At 38.2% G+C, this 4,573-nt stretch overlaps 1 non-coding gene across 1 annotated transcript; it reads left to right on the plus strand.

The window, feature by feature from the left end:
* Window positions 1-3,903: 3,903 nt before the first annotated feature.
* On the plus strand, window positions 3,904-3,983 carry Mir9 (microRNA mir-9). The gene has a single exon (NR_105270.1). It is a non-coding gene; the product is annotated as a microRNA mir-9 (primary transcript).
* The last annotated feature ends 590 nt before the right edge of the window (window positions 3,984-4,573 follow it).

Here is a 4,573-nt window from a genome sequence, read left to right on the forward strand (position 1 = left end):
ACATATATGTATATGCATAAAGCATAATATCAATATAGCCTGCAACGGTCTAGGAGAAAGAAGTTCATTTTCAGAAGGAAGAGTAAGATACTTTTATTATAATGTAAGCCAGCTAAGTACATTACTTGAACCATGGACATTGCTGTAAAAAATGGCTTTTTATAAAGACAATAGTAGTAGTAATAGACTACAGTTTGTGCACCTGTAATTCTTACAAATCAAATATTTAAAAAGAGTTGGTGTTAGGCCAGTTCTTTATGTATTCTACATTAATGTAAATAGGATTTAGAGACATTCTCAATATTGGTAATAAACCAAATGTATTTGAATTAATTAAATAACATAATTCTGACCCAAACATGATGAAATTCATAACTTTTTACTTTTAAACAGCAGAGATTGTATATTCCCAAGTGAACCAGAATGTTTGAATCATGTTTCAGAAATCTGAGGACCTATAAAAACATCCCAAAATGAGCATGGCAATCACATCCTAGCCTCCCAGCCACTAATGAGAATTTAGTAGGGAACGAATTTAGTAGGCAGGCTGTATGAATTCAAGATATCCTTCAGTATTCTGACTTCCAAGCAAATATTCTGTAGCTCAGCCAGATAGTTTTTTAAAAGCAAAAACACCTGACTTAAAAGTGTAGTTGTCGAGAGCTGTTCTTCACATGTGCTGTTGCTGACTCCTTGGAGCTGTATAATTGCAACATATTGTGGGGTGTATATAATAATACATATGATAAACCATGTTGCAAAACTTGGCAATATTATAAATAATCAGGGACTCAATGTTAAATCTTAGTGTTTTTCATTTTTTTTCCTGAGAGGTTGATAGAGAAATAAAATATTTAATTGGCTACATGACTACTGAACAGACTGCCCATAATCCTCAACTTGGCTCATTTCACTTATTGGGGTTCCCATGATAAATCTGTTTTTAATACCAAGCATGGAGACCAGTCTTAGAGTAAGTTGGCATGACTATACAGCATTCACTGAGAAAGTGCTATTTGAAGACAGCATCTTCTGTAGTTTCTAATGGCAGAAACATTCAAACATTCAGTGTGTTAACTCTCATTGTAGATGCTGTTTCTAAAAATCATTTTATTGTTAAGTATGGGAACATAGTCATAATAATTTTCAAACTCAAAAAAATGTGAGGATGATATACACCCACCCACAGATAAATGCATAGCTTGCTCTCTCACACCTAGAAACACATAAAGCAAAGGGTATTCTAAAAACATTCTTGATTTCTTGGGCTTTGACTTACAGAGTTGAGTAGATTTGATCATTTGCTCGATTTATGTAATACCTGCCAGTTCACTAATTACTCTGCTGCCAGTTCTTGGAAAGCAAGGCCACAGTGCTCTTTAATCTTCCAAGCTCCAAAGCTCATTAGGGTTTTACATGATGTCAGAAGTGGCATGTGTCTCAGTGAGTTGTTTATGTTGTGACCATATGGTTTAAGAAGGAACAAAAATTTCATGAATGTGTTTTTAAAATTGGATTGTACTTTACATGTGTGTTTTATTTCTGACTTCTTGTTCATGATTTGATAAGAAATATAGATGAGTTCCTTCCATATCTTAGTTTTTTTCTAAATAACCAGTAAAAGAATGCTTACTACAAAAGTAAACAAATTATCTAAGGACAGATTGGCATCTCTGTTATGCTGCCATGTCTTAATTGGTGAGATGTTGTGCTTAAACTCTTCACTGGAGATTTTTCTTAGCATTAAAAAAAATTTTGTCAGTCTCTTTTACAGGGTTTATATGTGTGTGTTGTGTATGTGGTTGAATAAGCCTGTTCTCATTCACATCTTAAATGAATAAATTAGTGAATTCCTGAGGAAAATGTATGTTCCAAAAAATGTAAATCTGAAAGTGTTTAGCCATTAGGAAAATAGACACATTATGGAATTGAGAGTATAGTGACACCCTGGTGGTGTGTGCAATGGATATTAAGACTTATTAATTCTCTTTTAGCATGTAAGTTAAAAAATAGCAATGCCACCAAAAATAATTAGTAATTTTCAATAACACTTCATAAAGTTTACCCACAGAGAAAATGCCTGTTATGTAGATTACCATGGATGTTTTGTTGAGAGGCATCTAAATGTTCCATATTAATGGATGTGCCAGGCAGATCATCTATTATAAAGGATGGAAAAGGAAAGGACTCTTGGAAGTAATTTTAAAGTCACACTTTAAAAACTTCTAAGACAATGAATGAAGCTAATTAATTTATTAAATTCTGCTTCTAGATAGAAGAGAAATATGAGTGGGTGGGGCAGGGAGGTGAGGTGGCACCATACTCCACATCCAGGTGCTTTATCTGCATTTTCAGGAGACATCATTTTGTCATCATTTTATAAGCAAGTCTAGAGCATTTTTTTTTTCTGGTATGAAATTGATGTTTAAAACAGTAGACAAAGGCTCAGCATTTTTACCATAGCAGAGTTGTATACAATATTAGAAACTATTGCTGCAATGTTTACCTGTGCTACATTCTAACACACACACCCTTTATATGCAATCATTAAAAAAAAAAAAAAGATGAAACTCATCTGCTTAGATCGTTCAGTTTGAATTTACAGAACAGAATGCTCCATCGCTATGGTACACAGATACAAAACAGGACTGAGCTGTGAAGCCATTAAAAACACAACACCAAAGCAAATTGTCAGTGTAATCTCACATCGACTCACTGCGTTATAATACAGATCTGATTCCCAGCCCCAGAAAGCTAGGCCCTGCTTTAAGCAATAGTAAAGTGCCTTCCATCTGCCTGCCTATGCAATCTGCCAGAAGAGAAATGCAGGCAAAGACGTTCCCCAGACCTGAAATGCTTTTATCTGTCCTTAGAGAGAGATTTCCTCCAGTCTTTGGATATTAGAGCGATCTACACTAGCGCCGAGGAGGTAAAAGGCCGCGGGTTGCTTTTCCAGGAACAGTCGGTAGTGCTAGAGGATGAAATGTTGATTGAGAAAATAGGGCTTGTGGCAGAGCTGCTGCTGCGTCGCCACCACCGCTGCTGCAGACGCCGCCGCAGCCCCCACTCCTCCTGGCAGCAGGCATGGGGCAGTTGGCTGATCACTGATGCATATCAATAACCATGTACTTGAGATTTCTCATGACATCATCATTACCTTGGTCTCCCGCGGTCTCAAACCTTTGACCTTGCCGGGCTGGTCCACAATTTGGCAGTGAAAGCCCCTCCAATGATGGCCCTTTTCTCCTTCTTTCAGACCGGGGGCAGCAGTACTCCAGCAAGACAGCATCTTCTCCCCAGCCTAGAAGTCCTGAGAAATCGAGGATCTCCCCCTAAAACATTCACATACAAGATATGTGCAATCAAGCTGCCAGCACTTGGTAAAAAGCTCATGATGCCTAACCCAATGATCCGGCGCAGATCTTTGAATCAGCTGTCACTTCTATAGAATGGGATTTTCCCCCTCTTCCTCTTTTACCAGCGCTGGAAACTGCCGACTGCTTTATACATCTCAGTAGAGGAAGGCTAAAGAATCTTACGTGAGAACGAAGCAATTTACAATGCAAATAGAGGCCTGTGAAGTGATGGACGCTGCAGCTCACTGGAACAGCTTGCTGCACCTTAGTCGCTGGTTCTCATTTTCTGATATTAATAGATGAATTGTTGGCTAACGCTGCTGGAGATTACTTGCTGGAAGGGAAAAAAAAAGTTTGGAATAAACTCTGAATGCAACAGATCTTATTTGGATGTTTAGCTGCACTCACTCAGACAGAAACCAGGTCATGTTTGCATGAAAAGAGGAATCTTAAACGCGGCAAAAATCCTGGAGGACTACACTTGTGTAGATCCAGAGTGGAGCCGGATCTGGAGTGGAGCCAGAGGAAGACTTCCTGTGAAGGAAGCGAGTTGTTATCTTTGGTTATCTAGCTGTATGAGTGTATTGGTCTTCATAAAGCTAGATAACCGAAAGTAAAAACTCCTTCAAGATCACCGAGGAGCCGCCCAGAATGAAAGCCTACAGCCAAGAGACAGTAAAGACCAGAAAGGTCAGGAATGCTTATTGAATCTAACTTTTTTTCTTATGATTAAAAGTGGGATGCAAGGAAATTAAGTGACACACATATTTGAAATCTAAAGGGGCCAGGTTTTGAGAGGGGCTGTACGACTGGAGAGGAGAATTGTGTGGCTTTTATGGATGAAGATGCATGGGCTTTCTATATTGTTCTGTTTTGGAGCAAACGTTTACATATGAGAAATGTTTTTCTTAGAAAGCTGTTATAGTGATGCCTGATACCTCGTTTAAAAATGATGCAATAATTATGTAGATTTGGGCAGTTCCCTTTTGAGGCCCCTCCCTCAAGTTTGAAGCTTGTGCTTGGAAACTTTCTATGTATTTGGGGGCTGTACATTAAATTCTATGAAGTTAGACTTTCAGTAAAGCTTATATTGGAAGGCTAATAATTTATATCTCCCGAGGACTTAGAGCTAGCAGGGAAAATGGGGGGGGGGGCTCTGATTTTTATTCTTCTATTCAAAATACAAGGACAGATGCTTCTCTGTTCCAAGAGGGTTT

This window comes from Cricetulus griseus, chromosome 2 (assembly GCF_003668045.3).
Source record: "Cricetulus griseus strain 17A/GY chromosome 2, alternate assembly CriGri-PICRH-1.0, whole genome shotgun sequence".
Classification (NCBI taxonomy): domain Eukaryota; kingdom Metazoa; phylum Chordata; class Mammalia; order Rodentia; family Cricetidae; genus Cricetulus; species Cricetulus griseus.